Here is a 23,432-nt window from a genome sequence, read left to right as displayed (position 1 = left end):
TTACTTGTTGCCAGGATCTTCTCTTTCAGTAGGAGTCACCGAAGTTAGAAGTTACTTGAAGTTACCTTGTATTCATCTCAGAAAGAAAGTACCCCCAGGCCAGTGGTGTGTTGAAGGTGACTTGTACGGTCTCATTAAAATTGTAAGTATTCCGCTAGCCAATCCTTAAACACTGACATTATTAAAATTTATATAAACTTACAATTAAGTAATATGAAAAAAATGAAGGTATTGTAATGACACTCCTCAGTCAGTCCCCAGCAAGTGTCCTTCTGACCGGTGTCTTGGAGCCAGTAGGAGACCGAGTTTGGTTCGGACGCAAAGGAAGTCAGAGAATGAAGAGGTGGGAGTTCAAGCTCTCAATTACGTGCTCGTCCCCAAAGGCGTTTGGCTGGGGCTGCTTTATAGGGTTCTTGTCAGCAGGGAGGGGCCGGGTCCACGCAGGCACCCCCCACCACCACCACCACGTTTGCTGCTCAAGGCTTCAGAAAGCAGTGTGTGGGAGGTGTGGGTGCAGTACATCTGCACTGGGCCTGCCCCTGCCATCTTGCATTGCAGGGGCCTGTGCAGCACTTCTGGACAGGGGCCCAGAGCTGAGGTGCCAGGCCCAGCCTTTTCACACTAGGAACTCTGGTCTGAAGGGCCTGGTGTAAGATCTCTGCATGCAGCACCCTGTGAGCAAGTGAAACTAGACTAAGCACAAAGAAAAAGAAAAAGGTTAAACTTTGTCTTATTACCCAGATTCTATTTTTATTTCCCGGGAATTGTTAATGGGCTTGGCCAGTGACAGTATTAGATACTAAAAACTGTAACTACCTAATTATTTTTAGTGCATTTTACTACTGTATGTGCTCTTGAGGTTATTTATCTCTATCTCATTTGTATGGGGGGAATACTAGGCACACATCTTCCCAACATGGCATTTAGTCACATCACAGTGGTAGCTTAAAATTGGCTGACTGGGAGTATTCACTTAGATACTGCAAATGAGGGCCTTCCTTTCTTACCTTATTAAATATTTACCAATATACCACAGTCTTGGTCCATCCCGAGGTGAAGTTTTAAGACTCTTAATGGTTACTAGAATAACGGGTTACTAGAATTGCTTACCCCCAGCACATCATTACACAATATTTTCCCACCAACACAGCTATGTAACTACTCACATAGTAAAGGTGGGACTGGAGGGACTATTATAAGGAGAGATTTATCAGAGATAAATAAACTTGGCTTTGGGCTTGGGTCTAAGTTCAGAGAGTCCCCTTCTACTTTTTTTTTTTTGTGAGCAATTAGTATCAGATATTTTCCTTGATTACATGAACTTCTCCATCAGTTTGTCAGTAGGAAAGAATGCCTGGTGTATTTTAAACCCACCATATTAACTGGGAGTAAGGGTATAGCATTCTGAGACAGAGGGAATTTGAGAGTTAAGGCGTGTAAGAGCGACTCAAACTGAAGATGATTCGGCATAAGGGGTGGCTGTTGATATTCTGTAATTTTTTTTTTTTTAAAGATTTATTTATTGATTGATTGATTGATTGCTATGTTGGGTCTTCGTTTCTGTGCGAGGGCTTTCTCTAGCTGCGGCAAGTGGGGGCCACTCTTCATCGCGGTGCGCGGGCCTTTCACCATTGCGGCCTCTCTTGTTGCGGAGCACAGGCTCCAGATGCGCAGGCTCAGCAGTTGTGGTTCACAGGCCCAGCTGCTCCACGGCACGTGGGATCCTCCCAGACCAGGGCTCGAACCTGTGTCCCCTGCATTAGCAGGCAGATTCTCAACCACCGCGCCACCAGGGAAGCCCCCGATATTCTGTAATTTTAGGAGACTATCTCATGGCCCGCCTTCCCCCAACACGGGTACCCTCTATCTCTAAGAGAAGTTGTCTCCTTTTCAATATAGTATTCCAGTTTCCTGAGGGCGTGGACGGTGCCAAATTGTCTTGTTAATTGTAGTACTTCTTTTAATAACTCACACACATTGCTTCAATACTTGTTTAGCAGCAAGAGCCGGAAATATTTTTTGTGTTTATTGTCTTTCCATGTGGTGCATGCAGATAGAGGCACATTATAAAACAAACCCATAAATCAAGATGACTTCTGTTAGTGAATAAGAAGATAGGTTATACAGATAACTTAAAATTGTATATATGTACAAATTACAATGTAGCTAGAGTCCATCAAAACCCATAAATAGACTCCAGCCCTGCTAAGATTGTAAATGTACCAACAGCTCTTCTAGGTCAGTTACACTCAGTATAACTTTCAAATTTGTCGGGTAGTGGTAATGCATTTGGATCAGTCACCCACACTCTGACCTGGCTTCCTCACCAGGTATTTATCTGAGGTATTCATGTCGACAACACATATGAAATGTCTGGCCGAGTTTGGAGGGAGATGGGGTGGATGACGGTCTAGGAATAGGATTGGTAGTCTTGGAAATGGAAGTTTTTCTTGGATGTTTGTGTGGCTTACGCACAGAATAAATTTTCATCCTTGTTTTTGATAAAACTATGCTTTAATGAAATAAGCCAACTGTGTGAAACTTGTGTTTTCACCATTCTCCTTTAATACTGTAAACAGCTTTATAGAGGTTTAATGGGGGCATATAATAAGCTGCATGTATTTAAAGTGTACAAGTTGGTAAATTTTGCTACATGTAGACACCTATGAAAACATCACTACAATCAAGATAATGAGCCTGTCACCCACAAGTTTCCTCATGCCCTTTGTAAACTCTTCCTCCCACCCTCAAGGCAAACACCGGTCTGCTTGCTTTCTTATTTTTAAAATAAATTTATTTATTTTATTTATTTTTGGCTGTGTTGGGTCTTCATTGCTGTGCGCGGGCTTTCTCTAGTTGCCGCGAGCGGGGGCTACTCTTCGTTGTGGTGCGCAGGCTTCTCATTGCGATAGCTTCTCTTGTTGCAGACCGCGGGCTCTAGGCGGGCAGACTTCAACAGTTGTGGCACGCGGGCTCCGTAGTTGTGGCTTGCAGGCTCTAGAGCGCAGGCTCAGTAGTTGTGGCGCACGGGCTTAGCTGCTTCAAGGCATGTGGGATCTTCCCAGACCAGGGCTCAAACCCGTGTTGCCTGCATTGGCAGGCAGATTCTTAACCTCTGCGCCACCAGAGAAGTCCCTGGTCTGCTTTCTGTCACTTATAGTTTGCAATTTCTCACGTTTTAAATAGAATCATATAGTATATACTCTTTTTTAACATCTTTATTGTAGTATTGTTGCTTTACAATGTTGTGTTAGTTTCTGCTTTATAACAAAGTGAATCAGCTATAAATATACATATATCCCCATATCCCCTCCCTCTTGCGTTTCCTTCCCACCCTCCCTATCCCACCCCTCTAGGTGGTCACAAAGCACGGAGCTGATCTCCCTGTGCTATGTGACTGCTTCCCACTAGCTAGCTATTTTACATTTGGTAGTGTAGGTATGTCCATGCCACTCTCTCACTTCGTCCCAGCTTACCTTTCCCCCTCCCCATGTCCTCAAGTCCATTCTCTACGTCTGCGTCTTTATTCCTGTCCTGCTCCTAGGTTCTTCTGAACCATATATATATTTTTTAGCTTCCGTATATATGTGTTAGCATACGGTATTTGTTTTTCTCTTTCTGACTTACTGCACTCTGTATGACAGACTCTAGGTCCATCCACCTCACTACAAATAACTCAATTTCGTTTCTTTTTATGGCTGAGTAATATTCCATTGTATATATGTGCCACATCTTCTTTATCCATTCATCTGTCAGTGGACATTTAGGTTGCTTCCATGTCCTGGCTATTGTAAATAGTGCTGCAGTGAACATTTGGGTACATGACTCTTTTTGAGTTATGGTTTTCTCAGGGTATGTGCCCAGTAGCGGGATTGCTGGGTCGTATGGTAGTTTTATTTTTAGTTTTTTAGGAACCTCCATACTGTTCTCCATAGTGGCTGTATCAATTTACATTCCCACCAACAGTGCAAGAGGGTTCCCTTTTCTCCACACCCTCTCCAGCATTTCTTGTTTGTACATTTTTTAAAATAATTAATCAATTAATTTATTTATTTCTGGCTGCATTAGGTCTTCGTTCCTGCACACGGGCTTTCTTTAGTTGCGTCAAGCAGGGGCTACTCTTCGTTGTGGTGCGCGGGCTTCTCATTGTGGTGGCTTTTCTTTTTGCAGAGCACAGGCTCTAGGCATGCTGGCTTCAGTAGTTGCAGCATGTGGGCTCAGTAGTTGTGACTCGCGGGCTCTAGAGTACAGGCTCAGTAGTTGTGGCGCGTGGGCTTAGTTGCTCCATGGCATGTGGGATCATCCCGGACCAGGGCTCAAACCTGTGCCCCCTGCATTGGCAGGTGGATTCTTAACCACTGCGCCACCAGGGAAGTCCCACCAGTACCATACTGTCTTGATTCTTGTAGCTTTGTGACTAGTCTTGAAATTATTTTCAACTTTGTTCTTCTTTTTCAAAGTTGTTTTGGCTATTCTAGATATTTTGCAGTTCCATATGAATTTTTAAAAAAATAAATTTATTTATTTATTTTTGGCTGCATTGGGTCTTTGTTGCTGCGTGCAGGCTTCTCACTGTGGTGGCTTCTCTTGTTGCGGAGCACGGGCTCCAGGTGCGTGGGCTTCAGTAGGTGTGGCTCGCTGGCTTCAGTTGTTGTGGCTCACGGCCTCTAGAGCACAGGCTCAACAGTTGTGGCACACGGGCTTAGTTGCTTTGCGCAATGTGGGATCCTCCTGGACCAGGGATCAAACCCGTGTCCCCTGCATTGGCAGGCAGATTCCTAACCACTGCACCACCAGGGAAGCCCTCCATATGAATTTTAAAATAAGTTTGTCAATACCTACAAAAAACGTGCTGGCGAAGACCCAACACAGCCATAAATAAATAAATAAATAAAGAATCCTGGTCAAAAAAGGTGATGATTTACTTTCTAAAAAAAAAAAAACAAAAAAACCTGCTGGGGTTTTGAATTGACATCTTAGCATATTGAGTCTTCTCATGAGCAAGTTATACTCATCAACAAAACTTTTCATGAACAGGTTGTATATCTCCATTTATTTAAATCTTCTGTGATTTCCGTCAGCTATAATTTGTAATACAGGTCTTGTACATCTTTTGTAATATTTATCTTTAGGTATTTCATATGTATTGATGCTATTGTAAATAACGTTTAAAATTTCAATCCCTGATTGTTTATTGCTCATATATGGAAATACAATTACTTTTTAATATATTGATCTTATATCTGTAAACTTGCTAAACTCATTTACAAGTTCTAGTAACTTTTGTTTTTTTAAATTTTTTTTATACGAATTTATTTTAATTTTGGCTGCGCTGGGTCTTCGTTGCTGCGTGCAGGCTTTCTCTAGTTGTGGCGAGCGGGGGCTAGTCTTCGTTGCAGCGCGGGCTTCTCATTGCGGTGGCTTCTCTTGTTGCAGAGCATGGGCTCTAGGCATGTGGATAGTTCTAGTAACTTTTGATTAGATTTCTTAGATTTTCTACATAGACAAACATTTTATCTGTAACTTTTTAATAGATTCCTTAGATTTTCTACGTAGATGATCATGTTATCTGAGTTTTACTTCTTCCTTTACTCTCTGGACAGCTTTTTTTTTTGCCTATTGCACTGGCTAGAACCTCAAGTACAGTGTTGAATAGTAGTGATGAAAGCAGATATGCTTGCCTTGTTGCTGATCTCAGGGGGAAAGTATTCAGTCTTTCACCATTAAGTATGATGTTAGCTGTACATTTGTTGTATTGATAGATGCTCATTAACACATGGAGAAATCCTTCCTATTCCTCATTTGCTGAGAGTTTTTATTAGGAGTGGACGTTGGATTTAATCAAATGCTTTTTCTGCATCTATTAAGATGATCATGTCGTTTTCCTTTTTAAATTTGTTTAATATTGTGAATTACTCTGATTGACTTTGAATGTAAAACTAACCTTGCTTTCCCCAGATAAACCACATGAGGGATATTGGTCTGTACTTTTCTTTTCTTGTAATATCTTTTTCTGGTTGTGATATTAAAGTAATGCTGGCCTTATAGAGTGAGTTGGGAAGTATTATCCTCTTCAATTTTCTGGAAGAGTTTGTGTAGAATCGGCATTTTTTTCATAAATGTTTGATATAATTCACTAGTAAAGCCACCTGGGCCTGGAGTTTACTTTGTGAGAAGGCTTTTAACCATGCATTCAGTTTCTTTGATAGATGCAGGACTATTTCTACTGTAAGAACCTTGCAACATTGTAATTTCTTCTCTTCTGGCCTTTATGCTCTTTTTGTCGTGCATTTTACATTTGTAAATGTTAAAACCCTCATAGTACATTGCTATTATTTTTGTTTAGGCAGTCATTTGTCTTTTAAAGAATTTTAAATAATAAGAAAAAAATCTTATTCATTTAACCATGTAGTTTTAATTTCTGGTGCTCTTCATTCATTTGTGGAGATCCAGATTTCCATCTGGTATCATTTTCTTCTGCTTGAGAACTTCCTTTATTTCTTGTACTGTGTGTCTCTGTGTGTGGTGTGGGATTCTTCTAGTGGGTAGTGTGGTAATGAGTTCTTTCAGCTTTCATGTGTTTGAATATATCTTTATTTTGCTGTTACTTTTGAAAGATTTTTGTTGAGTATAGAATTCTATGTTGACAGTTTTTTTTCTTTCAGTATTTTAAAGATACTGCTCTACTATATTCTCGCTTGCATTCTTTCTTTTTTAAAAAATTAATTAATTTATTTATTATTTTTATTTTTGGCTGTGTTGGGTCTTTGTTGCTGTGCGCAGGCTTTCTCTAGTTGTGACGAGCGGGGGCTACTCTTCGTTGTGGTGCGTGGGCTCCTCATTGGGTGGTTTCTCTTGTTGCAGAGCACGGGCTCTAGGCACGCAGGCTTCAGTAGTTGTGGCGCTCAGGCTACTGAGTTGTGGCTCGCAGGCTCTAGAGCACAGGCTCAGTAGTTGTGGCTTATGGGCTTAGTTGCTCCGTGGCATGTGGGATCTTCCCGGACCAGGGCTCGAACCCATGTCCCCTGCATTAGCAGGCGGATTCTTAACCACTGGGCCACCAGGGAAGCCCTCGCTTGCATTATTTCTGATGAGAGATCTGATGTCATCTTTATTTTTGTCTATACATGAGATGTCTTTTTTCTCTGGATGCTTCTAAGATTTTCTCTTTATCACTGTTTTTTTTTTTAAACAATTGGTTATGATGTGCCTTGATTTTTTTTTTTTTTCATATTTCTTGTGTTTGGGGCTCATTGAGATTCTTGGATCTGTGGATTAATAGTTTTCAACAAATTTGGGAAATTTTTGGCTGTTATTTCTTCAACTTTATTTTCAGTTCTCTCCTCTCTCCCCTTTCTTTTAGGGACTCCAAATACTTGTATATTAGGCCACATAACATTGTCTCACAGCTCACTGTTGCCCTTTTCTTTCTTTTTAAGTTTCATTAAAAAGATTCTCTTTTCTGTGTTTCATTTTGGATAGTTCATATTGCTATACCTTCAAGTTAACAAATCTTTTTTTCTGAAATATGTAATCTGCTGCTAAATCCCATCCAGTGTATTTTTCATCTAAGACATTGTAACTTTTATCTCTAAAAGTTTGATTTGGGTCTTTTTTTATATCTGCCATATCTCTACTTAACTTATTGAACTTATAGAATACAGGTATAATAACTGTTGTAATGTCATTTTATGCCACTTCTAATGTCTGTGTCAGTTCTGGATTGGTTTCGACTGGCTGATTTTTCTCCTCAATATGGGTTGTATTTTCCTGCACCTCTGCAAGCCCGGTGATCTTTATTTAGATGAGGAAGAACTGAATGCCAGACATCGTGAATTTTACCCTGTCAGGTGCCAGATAGTTTTGTATTCCTGTAAATCTTGAGCTTTGCTCTGGGATGCAGTTAACTTACTTGGAAACAGTATGATCCTTTTGAGTCTTGCTTTTAAGATTTGTTAGGAAGGACCAGAGCAGCGCTGAGCCTGTGACAAGGTTTCTCAACCTCAGCACTGTTGACGTTTTGGACCAGATAATACTTTGTTGTCCTGTCCACTGCAAGATGTTTAGTAGCATCCTTGGCCTCCCCTCTGGATGCTAGTAGCACCTTGCTTCTAGTCCTGACAAATCAGAAATGTCTCCAGATGTTACAGACATTGTCCCCTGGTTGGAGGCGGGGGAAGCAAAATTACCCCTGGCTGAGAACCATTAGTCAGGGGTTAATGGTTTCCCACTACTGAAGAAAGACCTTTTTGATACTCTATCCAATGGCCTATGAAACATGATGTTTTCCAGTCTAAGCTGTTGGGAACAGGCTCTCTTCCTGTTTACTCTCATTCTTTCAATAGTTCTCTCCTCAGCATCTGTGGGATAGTTTCCTCGCACAAAGGCACCAATGAATACTCTGAATACCCTCTGCAGATCTCCAGAGTTCTTTCTCTGTACAGGTCTGTCCTCTCTAGCACTCTGTCCCACAAACACTAGCCACCTTGGGTTCCCCATACTCTCAGCTGCACTTCCTCAACTCAGGGAGTCCAACAGGTTCACCTGAGTTCCCCTCCTCTGTGTGGCAGCCTGGAAACCCTCTTAAGTTAATCGTAGGGCTCTCTCATTTGTTTCCAGTCTCTCAGGGATCACTGTCCTTCATTGGCTGATGTCCAGTATCTTGAAAATTGTTGTTTCATATATTTTGTGTGGTGGTGGTGTTTTTTGTGGGGAGTGGGGTGGGGTCAGTGTTCTTTAAGGTGAGAGGGTAAATCCAGTCCTTGTTACTGCATCTTGGACTACAAGTCGGTCCTTTAATTTTTAACCTTAGACTGGGTGCCTTATTTCCTGGTAAACTTACCCCCCCCACCCCAGTAAACTTTTACATTACTTTTTTAAAAACTGCAAACTTAGACCTCTTTATAAAACAGAAGTCAGAATGAACATGAACATATAAGCTATAGTGGACCTTAGATATTCTTGAGAGTTAAGTTTCAAGACCTTCACAAATCTCCAAAATTTCCGATATTACCATTGAGGGGGAACAGAATATGTGACCCCAAAATATACCACTTTGGCATGTGGATTTTAAGTTGATGACAAACAAGGCCCAACAGACTCTGGAAGAGCTGTTTACCTTCCCCTCAACCGCCTAAAAGAATTTAGATTGACAGCAGGAAAAGAGCTAATACCAAAGATAACTTTTTATCAGAGAGACTTAGCTATGTGGTATGGCAAACATTTGTTTATCAAACATTTGCTCACCAAACATTTGCTCTTCTCATCCTCCTGTGAATTGCCTTCCTCCCATTTGAAGCCCCAGACCCTTACCCCTTCTTCTTAGCTGAGGGTGGCATATAAACCTCAATTGCCTGAGTATCTTTGGGGCTCCGATATGCATGAAATTTGTTTTTCTTCTGTTAATCTGCTTTATGTCAATTTAATTATTAGACCAGCCAGAAAGGAAGAAGGGAAAAGTTTTCCATCCTTACACCGTAATATACCATCTCTTCTAAAATTTAATAATTTTATTAGGGAACCAGTGGTGATCCAGTGGTTAGGACTCAGCACTCTCACTGCCAGGGGCCCAAGGTTCAATCCCTGGTCGGGGAACTAAGATCCCGCAAGCCACAGGGCTCGGCCAAAAAAAAAAAATTTAATGAAGTATAATGGAAAAAATTTAAGAGGTACCTTAATGAACCATGAACATACATGAATTTTAAAAATTATTATACTTATTATGTAATGAGGGAACCAATGAGATGTACAACTATTTTAAAGTAGAATTCAAAGAGCAGATACATCAATGCAATCACATATGCTAAAATGGATTTGTTAATACAAATATAAATTCACAAGGCAATAATTGCAAATTATTGCAAATACACAAGACAAAGTCAGCTACCCTCATCAGGAGTTATTTGCACTGTTGTCAATTCTCTATGTGAACATACATGAATTGTGAGTTAATCTCAAATTTATATTTCCTGGTTATAAATCTAGGGATCACCCTTGACCTCTCCTTGTTTCACATTCCTATACCCCATTCAGTTAGCAGACACTCTTGAGTTAACCCTGTAAGCCAGTGGTCTTCACATTTTTGTTTTTTGCTAGAATAACCTGAAAATAATTTTGAAAAATTATGTGTTCTCATACATCTTAAAATTGATATTTAAATTTTTTCTCATAAACATAGTTATAAGGTTTATAATTTTTGTGTATTGTATAATGAATATGTACTTTAAATATACTTTTGTCAAAATCTTATGGCTGCATATTTAGCTCATTTAAGTTTTGGAAAATGTTTGCCATATGAACTAATAGGCAAAATCAATCCTCACTGGAAAATCAGTCAGTGAAATCAATCTTTCTATTAGATAAAGTCTGTAATTTTTCAATTCAAATAATGGTGTTAATATGTATCGCTCTGATAACCATTTCACTTTTGAATTTTAAATTAAATTCGGAACCTTGCATTTATACGTAGCCTGGGTGACAGTAAGATGCTGCCTCATTTAATATTTCTTGCTGAATTTCTCTCGATTTGTTATCACAGGACTCTTCCTCAGGAAGAACTTATTCTTGACTTCTTATCCCCGGGACAATGCACCAAAGTGAGATGCTGGGTAGGTGAGGGTACATAGTGGGAGAAGGGTGACTGTGAAAGGGGAAGTTGGAAAGCAGACTGCAGGCTAATTTTCAGACAGATACAATTCATTTGCATCATTACTATTTTGGTGTAGTATCTAGAGTTGTTGTGTGGTTTCTTAAAATGATTTTCGTCACTTGGGGGAAAGGGAGATTTCTACCTTGGGTGGCCAGGTAGAAGGTGTTATCATTTCCCAACTATCATGTGCTCTAGCCATACAGGTCCCCTTTCAGCTCTGGGAACATCCCAAGCTCTTTCCTGCCTCAGGGCCTTCTTGTATGTTCTTCAGCTGGCAGTGCTCTTTCACCCCATTCTCTACGTAGCCAACTCCAACTAATCCTTTGCTGTCAGCATAATTGTCACTTTCTTAGTGAGGCCTTCCTTGGCTAGAGGGTTTACTATATGTCAGACACTATACTAAGTGCTTTACATACAATATTTTATTTAATCTGAATTAGGTCCTCATTAAATTCTCTCATAATGGCTGAAACTTTTCCTTTAAAGCACTTATTATAGTTTGCAGTTAAATATACATTTCTCTGCCTCCCTCAGGAGACTATAAGCTTTCTCTGTGTCTCTTTGGCTCACCCCCGCATCCCTAGTGTCTAGTACAGTAACTGACTGATCACGGGCACTCAGAAAATAGTTGTTGAATGAACAAATGCATGGGAAACATTTGGAAAGAGGGCTGGGGCTTTTTATTTGTCTCTCTGAACCCTCTCTCTTTAGGTTACCTCATCAATTCTCAATTTAAACACCATCCATATGCTGATGCTCCCAACTTTTTATCTCCAGTTCAAAGTTCTCTTTACTTAATCATCTGGATAATTGTGTGAAAGAACCATTATTATCCCTATTTTACAGATAAAACCCCTGGAGAAAATTACATGGTCCAGTGCCATCATCAAATGTAGGGTTTCATGGATGCTATAATGCATTCCTAAGAAGGTTCTACTATATCATTCTCATTACAGAGTGCTGGATCAGTCTTATTCAACATTACTTTCATTGAATTCAGAGTTAAAGACTGCCGTAAGATTTGTTATGTAAAGACACCTGGATTGGTTGATCCAAGCTGTTAGATAAAGATTCTGGTAATGAGTGAGGTCTGTTGTACTGGATAAGAAGCATTCTTTACAGAATTCTGATTTAACAAAATTGGTATGCCATGAGTAATAAAAAGCACCATTTATAAGTACTTACAAATGCCCAATACAAATTTTAAGGCACGAACATGTACCTAAAACAAATCCACTTCTGTAGTTGTGGCATTACTATAGGCCATACTTCCTTTACTTTTGTATAAAACCATTTAGGATTAGACATTAACCCAAATGCCTTAAGAGTCTTGGAAAGGAAAGCTACAGTGGATTAACAGTAACACTGTCCCTGCATGAGTTACTAAATCCCTGAGCAGGTGAGGTCTGAGTTAAGTCTTGAGGGGCAGATAGGAGTTGGCCCAGAAATGAGGTAGGAGAGGACAGGACATTGCAGGTGCAGGGTGTCCAGGCGTCATTCTCCATGCCAGAGGACAGCATGGGGGTCACTCAAATTCAGGGAACTACCAACAGTTTCTGAGGTTTGAGCATGGTTAGGACAAGGGTGTAGGGAGAGAGGAGGCTGGAGAAGCAGGTGGGGCCTTCAAGATCCTGAAGGATCATTACCACCCATACTGATATGCTGGGGGTTTACTCTGGGCAGCGGGAGCCAAGGAGGACTGTTATGTCCTCTGAGGGACATTATCTGATCGATATTTCAGAAAGATCATGATGGAGACTATTAAAATTGTATTGGAATCAGGAATACACTTGAGACTCGTGGGGGTGGGTTGGAGTGAAGGGATTTGGTAATGGATGAGACCTGGGGCATGGAGAGAGGAGGAGTCAGGGTGTCACTCGGTTTCTGAGCTTGGATGGGGGATGGTGGAAGGTACTCTTCAAAGTGGGAAAAGAAGTGTTTGGGGGCAGAGGGAAGAAAGGTGAGCTCTGTTTTAGAGATACCTGTGGAGATGTCCAGTGTGCAAATAGAAAAGTCAGGAATTTGAGAGAGAGACCTGAAAATGTCTTTTGATTTAATGACACAGAACATATTAGCGACCTTAGCAAATGCTGCTTATGTGAAGTGAGGCTGGAGGCCAGACTGGAGGTTGCAGAGGGATGAGTGGCATGTGGACAAATTCATACAAACAGGAATAGAATGACTGTTCTTTAGACACCTTACCCTGAGGAGGGGAGAGGGCAGCAGCCAGGGGTGAAGAAAGGATTGTTTTTTGAAATAAGGATTTTTCTTCCTTTTTTTTTTTTTTTTCTTTAAATACAGAGAAAATATCAGTTGTACATGCTGAGAAAATTTAACAACACAGAAGTTATAAAAATAAAAGTAAAAACTTGTCAGCCTGCTTTTTGACCAGACTCTTCAGTTGTGGGCCTGGCATCTACCATTAAGCACTCTCCACTTCTGGCCCATTTCTGTTTAAACCTGTTCAAGCCTCTTTCACCCAAAACAACAATCAATAATTATAGTAGAAACCCTCACTCCTATACTACTAACCCATTGCTATCCCTTCTCTTTCTACCACGGCCAAAGTTCTCAAGAAAATAAAACAAACACATTTTTCAGCTCTTTATGTTCAGGCCCCAGGTACCGTTTGAATTGTCATCCACAACTACTAAATTTAGTAGATATTTGTCAAGCCTTGTCTTATTTAATCTCTTCACAGCATTTAATAGTATTGATTACTTTCCTTTAAACTTCCTTTTCTCTTGGTTTCCTCAACATCAACTCATCCAAGTTTAATTCCTATGTCTCTGGAAATTTGCTTCTTTGTGGAATCATTTACTTTCTTACTAAATTTTGTGACATCTGTCCTCTGCCCTCTTTTCTTTTCATGTGGCATGATCTGGCAACCTTAATTATTCTTTAACTACATTGTGGAACAAAATTTGCGTTCAAATCAGACTGTCCCTTCCTGACTGAATGTTTGGTTTTTTCAAACAATGACCAATTCTCCAATTTTCCGATACCAACTGGGTGTTCTATAATTTAATTCAATTATGACTCCAACTATCTGGAGTCAGTACAGACCCTGGATTAAGGGCCCAATCTCACAAGACTGCTCCCACTTCAGATGCCAGCTGCAAATGGGGTGCCCAGGTTACCGCCACTTCTGCCTGGCTGACTATAAATTCAGGGATTCTCATGTCCCTCTCCCTGTACCCCCCACCCCAATTCAATAATTCACAGAACTCAAGAAAGCATATAGTTTCCATAACAATTTTATTATAAAGGATATATAACTCAGGGACAGCCAAATGCAAGTTCTAGGGTAGAGGTGAGAGGGTGGAGGGGCATTGGTGCAGAGCTTCCATGCCCTCTAGCATACTACCCTCCCAGCACATCAAGTTCACCAACTTGGACTCTCCCCCAAATCTTGTCAGAGTTTTTATTGAGGTTTCATTATGTAGGCACAATTGATTAACTCATCGGTCACTGGTGATTGAATTCAGTCCCCAATACCTCTCCCCTCCCCAGAGGTCAGGGGGTGGACTGAAAGTTCCAAGCCTCTAATCACATGGTTGGTTCTCCAATCCTGAAGATAATCTAGGGCTCTGCCCTGAGTAACTTCATTAGTATAAATTCAGGTATGGTTGAAAAGGGCTTGTTATGAATAACAAAAGACTCTATCACTCAGGAAATTCCCTTTATGTCTGGGGTATTAGACTCTCTTAGTTCTTTTTCCATCTCTGGCTGTTCCTTCTGTCTCCTTTGAAAGTTCATCCTCTTTCATTAAACCTTTAAATGTTGGCAGTCTTTAAGATGTGCTTGATTCATTCATTCATTCATTGAGTTTATTCAATAAAGTGTTTATTGAACATCTACTGTATATCAAGTTCTCTTCTTAGTGCTAGGGATAGAGCAGTCAACAAAATATACAAATATTTTAAAAAAGTCATTTATGGGGGCTTCCCTGGTGGCGCAGTGGTTAAGAATCTGCCTGCTAATGCAGGGGACGTGGGTTCGAGCCCTGGTCCGGGAGGATCCCACATGCCGCGGAGCAACTAAGCCCCTGCACCACAACTACTGAGCCTGCGCTGTAGAGCCTGTGAGCCACAACTGTTGAAGCCCACATGCCTAGAGCCCGTGCTCCACAACAAGAGAAGCCACCGCAATGAGAAGCCCATGCACCGCAATGAAGAGTAGCCCCTGCTCGCCGCAACTAGAGAAAGCCTGCACACAGCAACAAAGACCAACTCAGCCAAAAATAAATAAGTAAATAAATTTATTGAAAAAAAATCATTTATGGATGTTATAATGCATTCCTTAGAAGGTCCTGCTGTATGGTTCTCATTGTAGAATCTGGCCTGGTCTTTCTCAACATTGCTTTTGTTGAGTTCAGAGTTAGAAGGTGATCAGAACTAATGAAAAAGATAAAGCAGGAAAAGCTGATAAGGAGTACTAGAATGGGGATTGGGTTACAATTAAATAGGACAGTCAGGGTAAGGCCTCCCTGAAAAGATGACATTTTTAACAAAGACTTGATGAAAATGGGGGAGCTAGCCATTTTCGTATTTGGGAAGATGACAAAATGCAAAGGCCCAAGGTGGGCGTATGCCTGGTTTTTCAAGGCATATCAAAGAGGCTACTGTGTCTACATCGAAGTGAGTGAAGTGTATGGAAAGAACTAGTGAAGGCCAAATTATGTAGAGCTTTGTTGGTCATTGTAAGGATTTTGGCTCTTACTCTGAATGAGATGGGGCACCACTGGAGGGTTTTGAGTAGAGCAGGGACATGATCTGACTTACACAAGCTAACTTAACAGTTACTTTGGCTGTTAGGTAGAGAAGGGACTGAAGGGGTGACTTTCTTCCCTCTACCCCCAAGCCAATTTCTTTCCTATCCTACTTTGGAAAGCAGTTACTACCATCCAAGCCCAGAAACCTGGATGGCATCTGACTCCTCCTTCCTTCCCATGCCTTATATCCAATCAGTTACCACTAATCAGGGAGATCAGTTAGGAAGTTATTGCAGTAGTCTAGATGAGGGAGGACGTTGGCTTGGACCGGGGGGGAGTGATAGAGGTAGTTATTCCAGATGTAATTGAAGGTAAAGGCAACAGGATCTGCTGATGAATTACAAGTGGAATGTGAGAGAAAGAAACAAGTCAGGATGATACCAAGGATTTTGGCCTAAGCAACTGGAAGTATGGAATTGTCCGCAGTTGAGACGGGGCAGACAGTAAGGAACAGGTTTAGGGAAGAAAATCAGGAATTCAGTTTTGGATGTATTATGTATGAGATAGACAGAAAGACCCATGCAATAGAATACAGTGCAGATATGTGGACATACGTGGACACCTGATTTACAATGAAGGTGTCATTGCAATTTGGCAGAGAAAATAGGGTCTTTTTAACAAATGATGCTGGATCCATTGGATGGCTGATGAAAAAAAAATGAGCCTTGACCCTATTATATCGCATGCACAAAAATCAATTCCAGATGGATTGTATATATAAACATGAAAGGTACAACAGTAAAACTTCTGGAAGATCTTCATGACTGTAGAGGCAATATTTCTTAACAAAATACAAAAATAGCTAACCATAAAGGAAATATATTGATAAATTGAACTTCATTATAGTTAAGAATTCTTATTAATTGAAAGATACCAGTAATCATGAAAAGGCAAGCCTCAGAATGGGAGAAGATATTTGCAAAAACACATATCTGATGAAGGACTTTTAAGTATAAAGAACTCCTACACACCAATAAGGAAAAGTCTAACAACACACATACATATACATAAGACTTGACCAGGCACATCAAAAAGAGGATATCCAAATGATTAGTAAGCAAATAAAAGGGTACTCAGCTTTCTTAGTCATTAGGGAAATGCAAACTAATAAGTACACACCTATCAGAATAGCTGCTAAAAAACTCCTGACAATACCAAATTTTGATAAGGAAGTGGAGAAACTGGAATCCTCATGCTCAGCTAGTAAGAGTTTAAATTGACAAAACCACTTTGGAAAACTGTTTGGCTGTATTTACTAAGGCTGAACATATACACTCCCTATGACCCAGCAGTTCTACTCCTATGGTATATACCTAACAGAAGTGACTGAAAGAGGCAAGGAAAACAATGTCCATAGTAGCTTCTTTTATAATAGCACTGAAGTGGGAGCAACCCAAATATCCACCAGCAGTAGACCGGAAAAGTTGTGGTAAACGCATACAGTGTCTTTACTGCAATGATGAAGAATAGACCCAACAGCCTGGTCAATCTCATAATATTGAGAGAAAAAAGCTAGGCACACAAGGGTATATTTAGTTTCATTTATACAACCTTTGAAAACAGGCAAAACTAAAATGATAGAACTCAAGACGGTTTTACCTCTGGGGAGGTAACACCATTGTTGATAAGGAGGGGCACAAGGGAATCCACAGGATGCTGGTAATGTTCCACTTCTTGAAATGAGCAGTGGTTACATGGGTATATCCATTTGTATAAACCCATTGAGCTGCACGTAAGATTTATATCATATTCTTAATGTCTTGTAGCTCATTTTGAAATAATAGGTTACAGTTTTGGTCTGTTTTGTGGGTATGTCTTTCTGGATGCTCTATTGTTTGTAGGGATATTATTCTGTTCCTTACTCTTTTTTTTTTTTTAACATTGTGAGAATTCAACCTAAATCCTTTTTTGTTTTTGATTTTTATGTATTCTTACTGAACTTTTAGAGTGAGGCAGGAAAGCTTTTTATAACTTCACAAAGATCCCTCTGTGTTTTGGTATAATGTTAAAAATATGAAGCCTGCTTTCTGAGATTTGTGGGATCTGTTCTTACTGGACTTTGATCAGGACCTTGCCTGTCTCTTGTCCTTGTCCTGCTCAATTTTGATTCTACTCCCTGCATTTTCTCTCCAGCAGGGGGCCCTGTTCTGGAAGGAAGCCCTGGGAGTTGAGTTCTGAGAGTTCATAGGGGCCAAACTGCCCCAGCCTCCTCAGTCCTTACTGGGTACCCTTTGTACTCTCCCAGTTTCACCTGTGCCTTCTGTACCTGTTGCTATTTTGGAGTTCTGTTCTCAGGTCCATCATACACTGCCTCATTTCTTCCTTCTTCTCACACATGCTGATACAGTGCAGGTTTTGTGACTGTTGATTTGTCCCTGCTTGCTTTCATTTGGAGGTTCATGGGGATACTTTATCATTAAAGCTTTACTGTGAATGTTCGTAGGGTTTAGTTTTGCTTTCTAGTTGCTTATCTGTTTTTATGTGAGGATTCAGGGATTGAAAAGCTGTGCTGCTGCCACTGCTGCCACTGTCTTCCCAGAATCTCCTGTATGTATACTTTAAAAAGACTTCATTTTTTAGAGAAGTTTTAGGTTTATAGAACAATTGAACAGAAAGTACAGAGAGTTCCTATATACTCCCTCTCCTCCAGTTTCTCCTACTATTAACATCTTGCATTAGTGGTACATTTGTTATAATTGAAGAACCAATAGTGTTACGTTAACTGAAGTCCATAATTTACATTTGTGTTCATCCTTTACGTTGTATAGTTCTATGGTTTTTGACAACTGTGTAATGTGATGTATATTATATTTCTATAAGAGTTAATTAAAAAGCAGAATCACCCTCCGCTTAGAAGCAGCTTACCTGTTTCTGGTACTGAGACCTTAAGACATGGATTTATACAGAGGTTCTCATAGAGGGGATTCTATTCAATATATAATGAAGCAAATAACATTCTCAAAGACAGCAAAAAGTCTCTCAGGGGCTCTACCATGTAATGTCTCTCAATATAAGCAATGGCACTGAAGTCCAGTGAAAGAAATTCAAGGCAAATGGAAGAGACCCAGCAGGGGAGGCAAAACAGTATAGTATATGTATACAGCTTTCTGATAATCTGGCCTAACTCAGAGGGTAATGTACAAGCATACCTCATTTTATTGCCCTTCACAGATATTGTATTTTTTTTTTTTACAAATTGAAGGTTTGTGGCAACCATCTGTTGAGCAAGTCTATCGGCGCCATTTTTCTAACAGCATTTGTTCGCTTTGTTTCTCTGTGTCACATTTTGGTAATTCTTGAAATATTTCAGACTTTTTCATCATTATATTTGTTATGGTGCTCTATGATCATTGATCTTTGATGTTACTATTGCAAAACAATTATGACTTGCTAAAGGCTTAGATGATGGTTAGCATTTTTTAGCAATAAAGTATTTTAAAATAAAGGTATGTACTTTTTAAGACATAATGTTATCACACATTTAATAGACTACAGTATAGTGTAAAAATAACTTTTATATGCACCAAAAAATTCATGTGACTTGCTTTATTGTGATATTTGCTTTATTGCAGTGGTCTGGAGCCAAACCCACAGTATCTCTAAGGTATGCCTGTTCTGAGACTTATATATACTTTAGGTAATCCTACATAAAAATTTTGATAGATACTGAGAAGCAACAGCAACATTATAGAGCTGTTTGCTTATTAAATATTCCTTCTCCAGTGCATGCCATTTTTTAGGGGGCTTGAGAAACTATAAATCTGGATTTTTAGGCTGATATTCTATATGGGGAGAGGTGGGCTTTAAGCATGGTTAATAGTCCACTGACAGCTGTGATATCTTACTAGTTGTGGAGACATGCATTGGGAATAACACCAGATTCCTTATAGCATTTTTATTACCCTCTTTTTGTGTCTCTGTGTGGAACTGCTTACAGCTATATATTCCATGAAGTTTGTGGTTTTAATCCTTCCACTTAGATTATAGTAACTCTGCCTTCCATTTCTTTCTTAAAATTTTTTTCCCCTTTCATTTCTTTTAAAATTACCTTATAGTATCACTGAGCACACACAAAAAGAACATCACAGAATTTGCTGACAATTTTGATCAATATGTTCTCACCAAAATGAACATTAACCTTAATAGCCAAAAAAGTTTCCTATTGATGCTGGAACAAACAAACAAACTTAGTGGCTTAAAATGACAAAAATTTATTATCTTATAGTTCTGGGGGTCAGAACTTTGAAATGGGTCTCATGGGGCTAAAATCGAGATGTAAGCAGGGCTGGAGGATTTGCGGGAGAGTCTGTTTCCTTGCCTTTTCCAGCCTCTAGAGGGTGCCCTCATTCCTTGGTTTGGGCCCCCAGCCAGCAATTGTATATCACTCCAACCTCTCTTTCTGTTATCACAACTCCTTTAACTCTTCTGCCTGCCTCTTTCACACCTTAAGGACTGTGTGATTACACTGAGCCCAACCAGACAATCTAGGATCTCAAGATCCCTAACTCAATCACATCTGGCAAAGTCCATTTTGCTGTGTGGGGTAGCATATTCCAAGGTTCTGGGGATCAGATGTAGACATCTATCAGGACCCACTATTCTGCCTGCCACAAATACATTTAGATAATTATCTATTTCTTCCCTTTACTTTTTAAAAATTGAAGCATAGTTGATTTACAATATTATATTAGTGTCAGGTATAAACATAGTGATCAATATCTTTATAGATTATACCACATTTAATTTTTCCATCCTGAATCTTCTGAATTTCTGGTCAGTAAAATTTTTGGTAATTAGAAACATCCTCTGAGTAATTAGGAAAATTTTATACATCATTATTTCCTAATATACTTTAAGGCTATTTTTCCTCAATAAGCTAATAGGTATGTTTATCTCAATACCTAATAATAGTTTGTACCTTTAACTGATGACCACTGTCTTATTAGGGGCTTAGAAGAACTTAAAAATTTATTCTGCTGGGCCTCACACAGAGATAGATTTCTCCATTATTTAACCTTTTTGGTTTCCAAATTGGGTATAAAAGAGCCAACAGATATATAAAATGAGATCTTGGCAACTCTTTCCTCTTCTTTAAAAAGAGTGGTAAGATGCTCCTCTTGTATTTCTACAATTCTTATATCCATGGCAGGACTAAATATGCTAGAGGATGATGAAGTATGTTTAGCGATTCAAACTAGCTCAGAAATTACCACCAAGAATACCCATCTAACTAGTTCTCCTTGAAACCTGGACTGCAGTGCTTGTCACCATCAAATCTTCTGAAAGAGCAGAGGGGATAGGCTTTTGAATTGTTACTTTTGGGTGCTCTGCCAGTGTGGCTGTGCAGCAGACACATGAGGAGTGGCTAGAGCAGTGCCTATGTCCTCCCCCCGTGGGATTAAGGTCAGAGGAAGCAGGTTCCAAGGCTCAGAAATCTATTGTGTGAAAAGTCTGTAGGTGGAGGCTCTGCCAACTTTCTAGGGCTGCAAGACGATAGCACTATGAGCCCTGGAAAATGCGTCACACGGAGGACAGCGCTTTCTCACAGGGGAGCTGACAGCTGCAGGTAGCAAGGGCTCTACCTCTAGAACTTCTCACTTCAGAGCACAAACCACAGAAACTACAACCATCTTTCGCATGGAGGAATAGGCGAAAAAACAAAAAAATAAAAAAGAGAGAGGAGAGAGGGAGGAAGAATAAAGAACATAAGACTATTATTTACATTTCCTTGGTTTCTGGTATGACAAGGGATATAGAGCTCTTAATATAATATTTCAATATTTTTCTCTTTGGAATGAGGTAATAAAAGCTACCACTTACTGAGGAGCTACCAGGTACTAGATATTGAATGAGGCACTTTATACCCATAATATCTCACTTTATCTCATAGCAACTGATAAGGTCTGTCTTGATATCTCCATTTTAAAGGTGAAGAAATAGCTTCAGGAGATTAATGAACTTTCCCAGGATCACACAGTTAGTAAGTTATAGAGCAGGAATTCAAACTCAGGTCTTTCTGACAATATAAATCATGGTGAAATATCTCATTTCATAAATATGGGGAATTCCAAGGCATAATCTCAGTATCATTCCCAGAAACATACACTTGTTGAAGCCTGTAGTTGCTGTCTCTCATTGCTGGACCCAGGTTTCTATGTAAAGATTAAGTACCATCTGGTAAATCACATTAAAAAAGAAAAGAGAGAGAGAGCAGTTAGACTTGAGGACCTGCAGGGGGCATCACAGGACCACTGAGCCTTAGGACTCAGCACAATTCAGAAAGAAGCCAAAGGGCACTGTGACTAGGGGTGTGGCTCTGTGTGTGGGGATGAGAGGCAGGAATAAAGTGAAATGAAGCTGACAGATGGAATGAGATGTCTCACTTTGCTCCCTGCTGTTTTCCTACCACATTTCTGTTCCTCTTTTTTTACATTTTTTGTTTTGTTTTCATGCTCTTTCAACTTTCTTCCTAATCCTGTCTACCATTAATTGCATTTTACTCTCCTCCCTATTTTTTTCCCCTTCCCTTTAGGTTATTTCTCTCTCTCTCTCTTTTTTTTTTGGCCGCAGCCGCGGCTTGCAGGATCTTAGTTCCCTGACCAGGGATTGAACCCGTCCCTGGCAGTGAAAGCACCGAGTTCTAACCACTGGACCTCCAAGGAATTCCTTTTCTCTTATTTTTAAGAACCTCAAATTTGTCTTAGAATGTACTCATTTAAAATTGTCTCTACACATGTAAATTATAGGTAACACTGGACTTCCCTGGTGGTGCAGTGGTTAAGAATCCACCTGCCAAACCCACACACATATGGTCCCCTTACCTTTGATAAAGGAGGCAAGAATATACAGTGGGGAAAAGACAGCCTCTTCAATAAGTGGTGCTGGGAAAACTGGACAGATACATGTAAAAGAATGAAATTAGAACACTCCCTAACACCATACACAAAAATAAACTCAAAATGGATTAAAGACCTAAATGTTAAGGCCAGACACTATAAAACTCTTAGAGGAAAACATAGGCAGAACACTCTATGACATAAATCACAGCAAGATCCTTTCTGACCCATCTCCTAGAGAAATGGAAATAAAAACAAAAATAAACAAATGGGACCTAATGAAACTTAAAAGCTTTTGCACAGCAAAGGAAACCATAAACAAGACGAAAAGACAACCCTCAGAATGGGAGAAAATATTTGCAAATGAAGCAACTGACAAAGGATTAATCTCCAAAATTTACAAGCAGCTCATGCAGCTCAGTATCAAAAAAACAAACAACCCAATCCAAAAATGGGCAGAAGACCTAAACAGACGTTTCTCCAAAGAAGATATACAGATTGCCAACAAACACATGAAAGAATGCTCAGCATCACTAATCATTAGAGAAATGCAAATCAAAACTACAATGAGGTATCACCTCACACCAGTCAGAATGGCCATCATCAAAAAATCTAGAAACAATAAATGCTGGAGAGGGTGTGGAGAAAAGGGAACCCTCTTGCACTGTTGGTGGGAATGTAAATTGATACAGCCACTATGGAGAACAGTATGGAGGTTCCTTAAAAAACTAAAAATAGAACTACCATACGACCCAGCAATCCCACTACTGGGCATATACCCTGAGAAAACCATAATTCAAAAAGAGTCATGTACCACAATGTTCATTGCAGTTCTATTTACAGTAGCCAGGACATGGAAGCAACCTAAGTGTCCATCGACAGATGAATGGATAAAGAAGATGTGGCACATATATACAATGGAATATTACTCAGCCATAAAAAGAAACGAACTTGAGTTATTTGTGGTGAAGTGAATGGACCTAGAGTCTGTCACACAGAGTGCAGTAAGTCAGAAAGAGAAAAACAAATACCGTATGCTAACACATATATATGGAATCTTAAAAAAAAAGGTTCTGAAGAATCTAGGGGCAGGACAGGAATAAAGACGCAGATGTAGAGAATGGCCTTGAGGACATGGGGAGGGGGAAGGGTAAACTGGGACGAAGTGAGAGAG

The 23,432-nt window shown here is 39.9% G+C and overlaps 1 pseudogene across 1 annotated transcript in view; it reads left to right on the top strand.

Moving 5' to 3' along the window:
- Positions 1-23,432, top strand: part of LOC309607998 (late cornified envelope protein 2A-like) — a 366,173-nt pseudogene that overhangs the window by 577 nt on the left and 342,164 nt on the right. Inside the window, exons 2-4 of the transcript XR_014249615.1 lie at positions 15-142; positions 10,538-10,607; positions 18,995-19,026. The product of XR_014249615.1 is annotated as a late cornified envelope protein 2A-like (transcript). The remainder of the gene's footprint in view (positions 1-14; positions 143-10,537; positions 10,608-18,994; positions 19,027-23,432) is intronic.

Source organism: Balaenoptera borealis (genome assembly GCF_965194805.1).
Source record: "Balaenoptera borealis genome assembly, chromosome: 1".
Classification (NCBI taxonomy): domain Eukaryota; kingdom Metazoa; phylum Chordata; class Mammalia; order Artiodactyla; family Balaenopteridae; genus Balaenoptera; species Balaenoptera borealis.
Note: the sequence above shows the minus strand (reverse complement) of the source record. Positions and strands in the feature narration are given on the sequence as shown.